This window comes from Pteropus alecto, unplaced genomic scaffold (genome assembly GCF_000325575.1).
Source record: "Pteropus alecto unplaced genomic scaffold, ASM32557v1 scaffold3, whole genome shotgun sequence".
In the NCBI taxonomy this organism is placed as follows: Eukaryota; Metazoa; Chordata; class Mammalia; order Chiroptera; family Pteropodidae; genus Pteropus; species Pteropus alecto.
Window position 1 is genome coordinate 25,928,129 of NW_006442484.1, and position 14,095 is coordinate 25,942,223.

Here is a 14,095-nt window from a genome sequence, read left to right on the forward strand (position 1 = left end):
GCATATACAAAGGTACTGAATACTTATTCTTTTGACATCCTTTAGGTCCAAATTTGATCCCCAGGGAAAATTCTCTGTCAAATGAAAGGATATTGCTTCATGTAGGGCCCCACTAGAAAGAATAATCCTTGCACAGTGGCTCAGGTGCATGATAAAAAGTGTATGGTCTGTGTTCTTTCGATATACTTACCTAATTCAGGTAAAGGACATAAGTCCTTTCTTAATTCCAAAGTTAGGATGATTCAGTGATAACTATAAAAGCCCTTTTTCATGGTAATTATAATCAGAGTTCTGAATACATTATGCGTCTACAGCCTTTCAGTGTTACTTGTAAAGAGATATTTTGAGGGCTGATTTAGCTTGAAGAGTTTCCATTTAAAACCCATTCTTGTTTTTGTAGCATTTTCAGCAGCAAGGCTAATGAAGTCAGTCTGGACATAAATGATTATGGTGAGCAGATGAATTCAGAAGTCTTTACTGTGTAAAGATAAGTGTATCTCTTCCTCACAACTACAGAAACATACATTTTAAAAATAAATAGCCTCATCTTGGCTCTGTCAGGATATTAGAAGGTGCTAAATAACCAGGTTATCAAGAATTAAGGCCCACGGAGTTACTGGGCCTAGAGGAGAGAGGGTCGGCAGGGCAGCTTCACCAGGAAGGAGTTGAACCTTGTGAGCATGGTCCTGCTCTCACTGTGCGGGCAGCTGGTAGGCTGCAGACCCAGAGGTGTGTTAGGGAGCTGCTTTTTTGGATACAGCACTACTTCAACTCAGAGGGTATTATGCACAAATCTGAGGAAGATTAAGGGATCTGGGTTGCACTGTACCGTGAGAGAAGATGAGATTAGCTTTCCCCAGCTAGAAAGACTGGATACATTTTAAAAAGTATTTTAACCACAGGGATTTCTAAATTCTCCTGGAATCTATTACCATCTATTAGCTCTTGTGGCTTTGAAGAATCTTTAGCCGGCCGCTAAAGATTCAGCAGTAACAGGGTGATTTGCTTTCCTTTGTGGTGGGGTTTGAATACCAAGGCACCCTGTGAGACTGGAAAGGCTTCTCCAGACCTGATGCTGGTAGTAGGGAGATATCACACAAAGCCCACTTACAGATCGGGTGGCTTGACAGTCTACCTGAAAAAAAAAAAAAAAAAGTATGGTAATTAGCTTACACTGTCAACGTTTTTATCAAGATGACAAGAGTACTAGAGACCTTCTGTTTGGAAAGTCAGAAGCAAATGTTTTTGCTTCAACTCAATTCAAAATGATGTCATCTCTTCTGACTGTAACTGTATTGAGGAAATCAGCCAATACTGTTTTTCCTCTGCGTAAAAGTGGCTTTAGAGCCATTAGTGATTCTGTGAACTTCCCTTTACACTAGGTCCTGAGGTTATCCTTTTAGACAAACAGTTGTCAACAGGTGATTTCTAAACTTCTAGAATAATAATAGTAGTGATCATTAGTCTATGTGTCAGGCAAGTGTTATGGGTTTCATTCTCCACCTTATTTACACTTCACAAAAAAGAATATGAAGACCCTCTGACTTGGCATTCATTTAACATGTATTGTAAAAGTACATCCATACATTTGTACTTCATAATTTTGAACCCTTTTTTGATAATAAAACATCTTTATCCTGGTTATATCAAGTACAATAATTTGAAATTCATGCACCTGTGATAACCATAAATGATATTTTGATGGCCATCCTTTTATCTCTCTCTCTCTCTCTTGGTCTCTCTGTCTCTCTGTTTCTCTCTGTCTCTCTCCACACACACACTGATGTGTGTATGTGTATGTTTAAATAACTCACCACAAATTAGATCATGCTATACAATCTGCATTTATTGTGAGTACTTTTAAAAATTCCTTCCCTTCCTTCACACCCATGACTGCCTTTCTCTACTGTCCACCAGTGTTCAGCAACCTAGTTTATGTAGCTCCACGTTTCTTACCACATTTGTGTAACCATCTACAAATGTATGTACTTTTGTTTTGTACAAAAAGGCATCCTCCAAAGCAGTGTTAGTCATGTGCTTAGGATCCACAATTTTAAATGGTGCACAAGACATTCCAAAAATAGAGGAATCCTTGTAACACATCTTCTGAATCTTACTTTCCTTGCTTAGTACACCATGCACTTCCCTACCTGAGATGGCATAATGCTAGCTCACTCTCTATAATGACTTTGGAATAGGATGGGGAGGATCAGAGCCCCACCTATTTTTTTTCTATATGCATAGTCAGTTGTGAATATGACATTTATCAATAAGCTGTTCTCTCCACAACGGATCACAATACTCACTTTGACATCTAGAAGCTTCTGGTCTATGAATATTGTCAATGATCAAGTGAGGTTTACTCCAGAAATGATACTGGGGTTCATTTCTAGGTTCCTCAGTCTGTTCTGTTATTTATTTCCGTGCCGTGTTTTGTGTGTGTGTGTGTGATTAATAAAAACTCTTTCTTAATTTCTTGCTTTATTTAATTAATAAATCTTAAAGTTTTCCATATTACTCTCTCATTCTTTTTAAATGCTACATAGAAATGTGGTTTTTAAATGAATTTAAAATCATAGGTAAATATGAATTTTGTATACCATTAAGATATTTAAGGATGCACTAGAAATGGTTAATACCCATCTTCTGGGCAATGGGCCGGGGATTTAGGAAACTTGGGCAAGATCCATATTTTCCATTTTATAGTCTGTAGTGTTTTCTCTTAAAGTATGTTTAACTTCCATCATTTTAGAAAGCTGGTCTAGGATTATAAATGAGCAGTAGCAAGTATGGCATCACTTGGTTCCTAGTCTGTGACTCAGACTATTCAATATGGCTCGCTACAGGGATGATGGACATTTCAGAGTTATATGGTCTACAAAATCACATCTACGTTTCAAATACTGAAGATGTTACTCGAAAGTGAAATTTCAGAATATTTCAAGTGAAAATCGAAGAAAATAAATTGCAGTAAAGAAAACTAGTTATGTTAGTCCATGTTTGTATTAAAATACTTTTAAGCTGGAAATCAGGAGACTTAGAGTTTTAAATGTCTCTTTTTATTCTAGGCATTAAGATATTATCTTCTCTATGGCTCAGTTTATCAATCGGCAAAATGAGAATGATTCTATTCACCTATATCAGTGGGAGAGTGATATTTTTTTTGCCTACTCTTTAAAGTCTGTAAGAAACTTGGAAACTTTAAAAAAGAATTTAAGAAAAAAACATACTAATTTTCTGTTTGCTACTGCTGGCTTTTACTCAGAGTTTGTGTTCATAGAATAACATATCATTTAGTTTAGATGTATTTTTTTTCTCTCTTGGTCTGGTGACATAGGAATTTAGCTTAAAAACAAAAGAGGTGTCAGTGGAAAGAATTGAATACTAGTCAATGTGCTTAAACTAGAGAAATTTGAGCAGTTACTTTAGATGGTTCGCTCTGGAGGTAAAAGCCTTAAGCTCAGGGACTAACCTATTTAGTACCTGGTACAGCATTAGGCATACAGTAATTACTTAACAAATACCCATAAAAGATAATTTTTAAAACAAGGTAAAATCATGACTCTTGTACATATAGAATGAACCTATGGCAGATTTTATTTAACTCATTAATGAGGAAATTGCTATGATGTCACGAGCACTCTAAAGGAGAATGCACGTACAGATCAGGAATACCAAGAGGAATGTGTAAATGGAGGCAAACTTAGCTTCCATAGTGGGAAAGGAAATCGATAGAACCTCCCCCACAGGGCAGGATAGGATTTACATGTCTGTCTGTGGACAAAAATGATTTTGCATTGCTATCGGTTATCCCCAATTTACAGAGTTGTAAAATAGCTCCCACAGAATCAGAATCAGGTAACCACGAGGGTGTGTTCTGGGAAATTCATAGTTTTGTGCTGAAGCAGTTTCCCACCCCCAGCCTGTTTCTGATTGATCCAGAAGTGTTTGTGAACATGTGCACATTCATGCCCTCTCCTAAAAAAATACTGTATTTTTCTGGTTTCAAGGAGAAAAAGACCCAAGAAAATCAAGCAAGGCCACTCTGTGGTCACTCTGGCCAGAGGCAGAGTGATGGAGAACCTACCTGTAGTCTCTGAGCCCAGTCTACCTTCACTGCCAGGGTTCCTTTACTTGTTGATTGAGGATCTGAGGGCAATTGATGTGACAACTACATATGCTATTCTTCCAGTAAATGGAGGAGGCAAAAACCATTTCCTGAATGCTTGCTCTGTGTGAAGCACCTACTTGGCATTTTATAGTCCTAAACTCATTTAAAGCACTCCGTGAACCTCAGCTGAGAAAGAAAAGACATATAAGTAGTCCAGTAACTGTCCAGCTCTACAACAGGGGGGTGTAAAGCTCAGGAATCTGACAGTGTGACTGCCCCAAACCCCTGCTCTTTAACCTTATAGGAATAATACTCCAATCATCATGCCTCTGAATGAATTTGGAGAAAGGAATGAAAATAGTTTTAATTTTTAATGGCTGAAAGGGGAGGAGATTTGGGGAGCAAAAAATGAGGTAAAACTTGTCAAATTTTAGAGCATCACCAGTACTACCTAAACTCAACTCATGGCAATTTATTGAGCACCTCCTTTGTGTCAGGACTTATCTGAGGGGCTTTTCATTAATTGAGTTGAATCCTCATCACAACCTTGTGAGAGATATTATCCCCATTTCACTGGTGAGAAACTGAGGTGCTGAAATGTTAAGGAACTTTTCATACCAATCCAGATTTGGGTGATTTCAGAGCCAGGTTGCTACCCTGCAGGAGTCTTTTTCCTAGCCCATGTCCAAGTACCATCCCACATCCTCCAGGGGCTAAGTGTTATCCATCAGTTTGTAACGTGGCAGTTTAGATTTTTCCCAACTTTATATTTCTGGGCTGGTTTTCTTCATCTGGTCTTGACCTGGAGAGCCTCTTCGGTCTGTTCTGTTATTTAGTTCCATGCCATGTTTCGATTCTAATGGATTTAGTGGGAATGGCCACTTATTCTTTTTCAAAAATTTCTTGCCAATTTTTGGACATTTAATCTTATCTAAAGATTTAGTATATCCACTTTAAAAATTTGGGATTCTAATTCTTATCTATTAAATGTAGTAAAAAATTCGAATTTATATATTTTTTCTTTTTCTTTTTGATGCTATTATAATGCTATTATATTTTTTAAATTTTTCATTGCAAATGTAGAGAAAAGCTCTAAACTTTTCCAGCCACCCGATTTGATTTTAATTTTAAACTGGAGTTAGAATTTCTAGATATATAAACATAATATTAGCCTTGAAAAGGGAAAATTTTAGGTCTTCATTTTCTCTATTTTTATTAACTATTTTTTTTTCTTAAATTCATTGTTGAATTATAACAATAATAGCAGACATCCCATCTTATTCCTGGCATTTGATTGTTTGGAATGATGTTTGCAATTGATTTTCAAAAAACAGATATTTTCACATTCGAGAGGTTTCTTTCTGCTTTATTTTACTTGGAGTTTTATTTAAAATGACAGTAGAATTTTACCAAATGCTTTTTTAGAGTCCACTGATGTAACCAACCACTTTTCTTCCACACATTTGTTGCTATCATGAAGGATGTTAATGGATTTGCTGGTGTGGAGACTGCCTTTCTAGAGTAAGCTCCACTCCATCATTGGCAATATTCATTTCATCTACTTTTGAATTTTACTTGCTGATATTTTATTTAGATTTTTTTTGCAGATATTTGTAAGTGGGATTGCTCTGTATTTTTATTGTACTACCTTTATCAGTTTTTGTTTTAAAGCTAAACTATTTTTATTAAATAGATTTAGGGGCTTTCTCTATGTTTCTATAGTCTTGAATAATTTAAATAACATATTTTTATTCTTTATAAGTTCTATGGGATTCACTGTAAAATCATCTGTTTCTGCTCCTTTTTTTTTTTAATGGTAGCAATTTAACCACTTTCCCACTCCTATAGTAATTGATTTATTCAATTTTCTGTGTTGAGTCAGTTTTCTTAATTTATATCTTGTAGAAATTCATGCCAAGAACTTGAGAATGCTTTTATTTCTTTTTCCCCTCCTGCCTCCAGCCTTGCTTTTTTCCAGTTCCTAGGTTTTCTTTCATTCTTGAATATTATTATTCCCTTGCAGTTAGTCTCTTATTTCAGAAATCTTTAATGTTTAATTTACATATTATCAGTCATGGTATTATTAGCCATTTAGATTTCACAATATATTTGCAAGATACACTTCTCATGACTGGTTTTTTTTTTTTCTCCTCTTTTGCCTTTTCCTCTATCTTAAAGTCTACTGTGATTAACTTTTTTTGCATTAGAGTCTTTCTTAATATTTTTTACATTTGAGGTTTATTTCTTTTCGAATCATTCCATTTATCAAGGATTTTTTTTCTAGCTGTATAACTCTGGGAAAGTTAACTTCTCTGATCCTCGTCTCCTTATCTATAAATAGGGATACTAATCATAGCTACCTCACATGAATATTGTGATGATTAAATGAGTTAGTATAAGCATTCATCTACTGCTATATAATGAACTACCACAAAATACTAGTGTACAATCATTTATTATTATCACTCATGGTTCTGTGGGTTAGTTGGGCATAGCTGGGCAATTCTTGTTAGGGGTTCTTGTGTGGCTGAAGTAAGAAAGCAGCAGGGGCTGAAGTCATCTGAAGGTCCAGCTGGGCTCGATGTCCACAATGGCTTTTTCACTTGCATGTCTTAGTTCTCTTCTAGGTAGCTTCCCTCTCCATCATTGCAGCCTGGATTCCTTATGTGGGAACTTAGGGTTCTAAGAGGCAGAAAACTGACACTCTTCATGGTGTCTTGGCTTACATCAGGTACAGTGGCACTTTAGCAGATTCTATGAGATGGGAGACTAGACTCCACCGTAAGTTGGAGGAATGCCATGAAGGGTAAGGGAGGGCAGCCACTTTTATAGACAAACTATCATAAGTAAAATACTTAAAATAAGACCTGGCACTGAATAAGAGTGCTATGTAAGTATTAATGATACTGTTGTTGTTATCGTTATTATTAAATTACCTTCAATATTTCCTTTCGCTCTGAGGTTGAATGTTATTTCGTATGGGTACGGAACTCTGGGAATGCCGTTCTTTACTCTCAGTAGTATGCAGATGAAGTCTTATTCCAGTCTAATGCTTTTTCCTTTATAGGTAACTTGTTACTTTTGTCTAGAAGCTTTCAAGATTTTTCACAAAAATCAGAAGTGACAGCAATTACTACTTTTTAACAGACTTTTGGAGGTTCTAGAAAATATAAGACAAGAAAAGAAAGGGATAAATATTGAAAAATAAAAAATAAAATTTCATCTTTGGCTTGATGATAACTTTTAGAAAACCCAGAAGACTGTATGTATTAAAAAAAAAAATAACTAGAATTGAGGAACTATAGTAAGATGAGTAATTACAAAATAAGCACAAAAACAACAGCTTTTCTCATTTTGAGCAAGTACCAGAGTTTGCGTTGACATGGGTCTTCTATAATCATTCTCAACTTGGAAATGGACAGCCTGCCAAGTAAGAAGGGAGATTGCCCTCTATTATCTCATTAGTTTTTTACTTTCTTTTATCTGTTCCTTTCTCTCTGTACGTTCTTATTATTTGTATGACTATGATATGCCAACTGCCCTTTCTTGGGAAGATTTGCCCTTTTTATTACAATGTTCTAATTTTCCTATTTTGGAATATTGTCTTTTATGATATGATGGGGTGGCAGAAGGTGGCCGTGAGAGAGAGAGAGAATGAGAATGAGAGTGAGTGTGTGTGTGTGTGTGTGTGTGTGTGTGTGTGTGTGTGTGTGTGTGTGGTTTTGTTTTGTCTTATGGCTGCCCTGAAAGTGCTCCCAGTGAGATTTTAGAGGGAGGATGCTTTCTTTTCATTAGAACACTTTATTTTGCTACTGAGGAGTCTGGGGTGGTGCTGAGTGGTTTTCCTGGGGACCTCAGCAAGGGACAGACAGCTGGCCAGCTAGACCTGCCCCAGGTTCATGGAATTGTTGCTGTTGAGAGTGTCCCAATAGCTTGACCTGAACTCAGAGGGTAAATAAAGTAATGAGTAAGCCATGGAAACCATGATAAGGTGACCCAGCCACCAGAGAATAATAAGCAGAAGATAAGGGGTGCTGGTCAAATAGAATGAACGGAGGAGAAAGATAATCATTCTTTTTTTAAAAAGCTATAAAGTAATTTCATTGCAAAAGAAAGTTTTCTATAATTTTAACAAAATGCCTTTTTAAATGAAAACATTCAGTAGGTGGCAAAGATACCCAAGAAATTGCTAACAGTGATTGCTTCTGGACAGGGGGTAATGGGATGACTGAGGGACCAGGGTGAGAAGAAGACTTTCTTTTTATTGACATTCGTGCCTGTATCAGAATGACATATCACATATGTGTGCAGTTATGCAGAACAGTGGAAAAAGGGAATGGGCTATAATAAAACCAAGTAGTTACGTTAGGATAGGATAGAAATTTTTTGTTTCTAAATTATAGGAGAATATAATGTTTAATTTGGAAGGAAAAGTGCATTTTTATTTTCATTATCTTCTAATGAAACCACAGGATATTAGTAATAACTCTGACTTTGTCATCAACAGGAATAAAAAATATTTTTATATAACAGAATTGTTGCAGATATCTGGAAATATCATCTATGCTCATCGCTGCTTGAAATTATAATCATTAGTATCACCACTAGAGCTTGATATTTAATGTTGTAATAAAGAAGAATATATATTGTTATATCACGAGTTTGTGTATTTTAGTATTTTGATATTGGTATTTAAATATAATTGGTTTTCTTTGTAGTCCTACGGATTTAATTTTATGCATTTAAAAGTATTATTTTGTGAAAGGGTCCATAGATTTCAGTAGATGGCTGAAGGGATCCATGTCCTAAATAAACTCGAGAATCTATTGGATACAAAGACTATTGGGGTGAACTACTGGACCGAAGGATCAAGTGGAAAAAAATTTTCAAACATAGAGGAAAAATATGTAAATAAAAAAATGATCAAATCATTAGAGGAACATTGAAAGACTTGGAGGATTGTCCCACACTTCCAAAATAGGCAGAATTGAATCTTTTATCCTAAAAGCACAAATAAGGGGAGGGTGGCTGGGAACATTATGTCTACTTTGGGCTTTTGGCTTTTGTTGTTGCTTTATTTGTATGCCTTTTTAGAGAAGGATGCAGCATTGGCAAAACTTTGTTGGACCACAGTTTTTTATTTTCAAGTTGAATTTTATTCGTCTACCAACCACCCTCACTCCCACCCCCAGTCTCATAATTACTGATGCAGGTCAAAGCCCTTCTAGTATAGGTGAAGGAGCCAGTATGATTTGCTGAGGAGGACAGCTGGTTAGGGCAAGAGCCAGGATTGGAGCATACCTATCCAATTCTCCAGGCTTTCCCCAGCTCCCCTTAGCTGAAGGGGGCCCTGGTAGAGCTGGTAGGGAAGTTCCAGCACAATTGCCTAATGCTTTTATACCTGAAAGAACACTCAGTGATCTGTCTCTGTAGCAGGCAGCCACAGTGGCATCGTCCTCTGCCTGAGCTTTTCTTGCTGTTTACCCTCAAGGGGTACCTGCCTGATACCTTATTACTGAGGTAACAAAGAAACAGATTTTAAAACTTTTGCATGATTTCTTGCTGACCGTAGTTCTTAGTCTGTTATATAGCAAATGAGGAGAAACATCAATGCTTGAGACTACTGATGGTGTGTAAGGAAACAACAAAAGGCTGTGTGTGTGCATGAGTGTGCATGTGTGTGTGCACGTGTGTGTGTGTGTTGTGTGTGATACTTCATAGTTCTCTTTCTGGAGGATGAGAAGCCTGGGGATTATGTATTTATGTAAATTTTTTTTGGAGGAAACTACAAATGTTATTGGTCATTGTAGTCTCATCTTATTAGCTCTTGATTAAATATATTTAAACTTTCTGGTAACATGGTTGTTAATAGTGTTTGCTACTTAATTATAACAGCATTTTTAAAACATGTCAGGACAGTCTTAGTTTTATGTTTTGATAAAAGTGAAGGATTCAGAGTTTGCTTTTAGATGTTAGCATTTGCTCTAAGATTGGGGATCTTCCTCAGAAATGCAAACAAACAAAACAAATAAATAGTAATGCATAAATAATGCAGTCTACACGTATGAGGTGGGTTTCTGTTCCCATACATCTAGATGCATCCTCACTCCAGGGCCTGAACTAAATGGGAATTTATTTTTCTAAACGATAAGACTGGAAGAGGCAGTCTAGGGCAGATGTGACAGCTCCGAGAGACCAGTCTTGTTTCATCTTATCACTCTTCGTGTTCGCACAAATGACAGTCGTATCTCTGGGCTTCTCATCTATGTTTCAGGCAGCAAGAAGGGTAAGGGGGTGGGCAAAGAAGGAAAAACAAAAGCCAAATGTGAGCCTATGGCTTTCCTAGAAGCCCTACTGTTGCTTGGACGACATATTCTTAGCCAGAGATGTGTCACATGCTCACTAGGGCTTTAGGGAGTTCTGAGAAGTGTATTCTGAGTCAGGCCAGATCCCACCCAAATAAAATCGAACTTCCATTTGTAACAAAGGAGTGATAGGATTTTGGATATTCAACTAGCAGCCTAGCACAGGATCCTTCACCATTCCTGTTTGTCTTCATTCAAGCTGATTCCTGTTCATCTGCGAGGTCTCTGTCTATGTCACCTCCTCCAGGAAGGCCCCTGGGAGTATCAGGAGTAAAGTGGTCATTCTTTGAGCATTGATGGCACCCTTTAGCTGTGCAGTTAACACCTAACTTTGACAACTGTGACCCAAGTAGGGGTTAGAGACAGTGGTTTCAGACATAGGATTCTGGTGCTATGAGAAAGGTGTAGCTTACCACTCAGAGATCTGGGAAGACAAAAAAGGTTGTTTACCTGAAAAGTATTTTGAACTCTTATATATTCAGGAGAAAGGTCCTATGTTAATTCTTGGTACAGTTAATGCTCTATTTCCCATGTCAGTTGAGAAAAACAAGAGTTCAGATTGTCTAAAGGTCATTGAGTCTTGATTTTGGAATTGAATTGTAATGCATTTTGGATGTTGGCAGGAGACCAGCCTCCTGTGTGGGTAAAATGAGGCCACCATTAATGCGGGTCGGTGTTTCACGAATTTGCATTATCAGCTCCTGTCTCAGCCCTGTCAGGCGCAGCTGATGTGCAATGCATTTGTATTAAGAAGGGCTAAGGCATGTGCAGTACATTTATAGCTATGGTTGTTTTCAAATTCCATCATTATTATTTGATTAGATCATAGGAAAGACATATTTGGGTCTTAGTAGCTTCAAAAATGCTTTTACTGGGTTATATCCCAGTGTATTACTGAAATGCTTATGTGAAGAGTATCTCCACATCTTCAACAGAATGACCCATGAAGTCGTTGACCTTTAAAGGTTAATGAATGAGTGGTTTATTTAAGATCCCAATGTCCCAAAGTGTGGTCCCAAACCAGCAGCATCAGCATAGGAACCTACTAGAAATGCACATTCTCAGGCAACCCCAGACCTACTCAATCAAAAACTCTAAGAGTGGGCTCGGTACTCTGTGTTTTAACAAGTCCTCTGGGTGATTCTGATTTAGGGTCAAATCAAAGTGTTTTCAAAGAGTCTTGAATCACGTCTCTTAGAATTCAGCACCAGGTTAAAAAATCCTCTTTGATAAGCAGGCATGAAATCTTTTCCTGGACGAGATGACATCACCCATCATGTCTCCATTTTTGCCTTTTCCTTTGGAAACTTGGGGCTGTCCTGACTGCTCGATCATAGTCACTACATTTGCCTGGCCTTTTAAATTTTTCCTTCTTTTCCATGAATTTTATTTGCTTATTTTATTTAACAACCTTACTATGAGCCTTTTATTATAGGCCTTCTCAAACCCATTTTGCTAGTAAGTGAGTTGGCAGTGTGGGTAGGATATAATTTGAAATAAATTGACTCACTCAATAGTGACTGACATAGAAACATTTGACTAAGAAATGCACTAGATAGTAACATTTTGCTTCCTCTCCCCTTTATAATATATATAGTATGTATCTTTCTTTTTAAATGCTATACATTATTCCTTTGGTTGTACTTCGGTTTATAAACCTACCTCCTATTAAGTTATTGTGAATATTCTTGCCTGTATTATCTTGGCACACTTTTGAAATATATCTGCTAGATAAATTGTTGGAAATATAATTTTTGAATTAAAGAGCACATATATTTTGAAAAATTGATCTTCTAGGTAACTGCTTAATTACCTTCCAAAAATGATAAATTTACTTCTTCCAATGAGATTGTTTCTTTACCTACACACTCATTACCATAGGTATTATCAAATCAACACATTTTTCCATTTAATAGGTGAACAAGTTATATTGTTTTTGAATCATTGTTTGATTTGCTTTTCTTTAACTCTGATAAGGGTGAGCATTTTAGAAAGATTTATTAGCTAATTTTATTTATTTATTTATTTATTTACTTACTTATGGACTGTTGTTTAGAGATGATGTTTATTTTTGTTTTTAATGACTTAATTCTAAGGTTTTCATACCTGGAAATCCTTGGAATCTCCAGAGAAGCTGGTTTCTGTTTTATTATGTTTTTAATACAAAATTTCTGGTTCTATCTATCTTAGACTTCTTGAGTCTGTTTCTCTAAGAGTCTACTTTTTAAAATAATGTTGATGATCAGTTGGCTTGGGACTGTGGTCTGTGAACACCATAAGCACAGTGTCCAGGAGAGGTCTCTCTGACATTTTTATCTAGTTAAAAGGAAACAAGTATTCAACATTGCATTGTGGGCACTATTGTAATTGGGAGCCAAAAAACTGTCCACTTGTCTCCTTTTTTAAGCTAAAAAGTTATATATAAAAAGTCATCTCATATTAGGATCCAAACTATCTTTTGTGCTGGAAATGAAAATGGAATATAGAGAATAAATATTTCTAGGTGAATTTTGCTTTGTGATTATATGTCAATTAAATTTATTACTTTCAGAATCATTAACTCTTCGTGCTCTCCATATTGCTTTTTGAGCCAGGATGCCCTGAGCTGAATTTTATGACCAATCAGTAACAATATTTTGCTAAGTTTCTGGTATTTTTTATTTCCCCTGCACTTCTACTGTTTTTAACAATGTTACACTCCAACTATGGCTTACATTTTCCCTTCCCCCTGACTTTACAAAGGATTAACATATCATTAAGCATCATCCAACAGTTGGTTTATCTTCACACAAGGCAAATTGAGGATATTTAGAATGCTCCAGCTGGGTACTCCAACATTCCCCATTTCTCAGGGTTCCTGAACCCAAAATCCTTGCCAGGCACCCTTCCTGTGCTTAGGAGAGACTTGGGTAGGGGAAAGAGGAGGTCAAGTTTGTAATTTTATCACAATATTATTTATTTATTATTATTTATCACGATGTTATACAGGAAAGTAGATGAAGAGAATAAACCAACCCAAATTGTCTTATGTGTGAAGAAAAAGGAAATATGATTAGAAAAAAAGGAATTAGAAAAAAAAGAAGACTTTCATCTTTCTACTATGTTACAGGCTTACAAACTGTAGTTTCTATGGCCCATATTCTTTCAGTTGTTAATCTCCCACTTATTTTATTCTCCTTTCCCACCTCATTTCTCTAAGATTTGCACTTTTCATTTGTTCTTGAAATCACTTAACAGTTAATCTATTCCCTGGCATTAAGGCTTCCCCTGGGAATTTACCAATTGATTGGCCTTTTAATCCAGTAGTTAAGATTCTCCCAATACTCAGTGACACAAGGCAGTTTCAATTTGTGTGTTTTAAAGTGTTGGTCAGGGACATTAGGAAAGTGAAGTTCACATATCTGCCTGAACAGTACTAGGCAATTGATTTGCAATTCGATTGTGGGCTCAGTGTCGGAGTAGGGAGGAAAAAGGAAGAAGTATTTGGATTGGAACAATTGCCTAGTTCACTCTCATTCTGGCCTTCTGGCCTCTAGCCACATGCCATAGCTTGCAGCACAGAAACAGCACCCTTCAGACTGTGTTAGTGCAGATGTGCCTAAGTTAAGGATGGGGGCCA

The 14,095-nt window shown here is 36.6% G+C and overlaps 1 protein-coding gene across 3 annotated transcripts in view; it reads left to right on the plus strand.

The window, feature by feature from the left end:
- LYPD6 (LY6/PLAUR domain containing 6) overlaps positions 1 to 14,095 on the plus strand; it is a 110,563-nt gene that overhangs the window by 51,111 nt on the left and 45,357 nt on the right. The window lies entirely within an intron of this gene.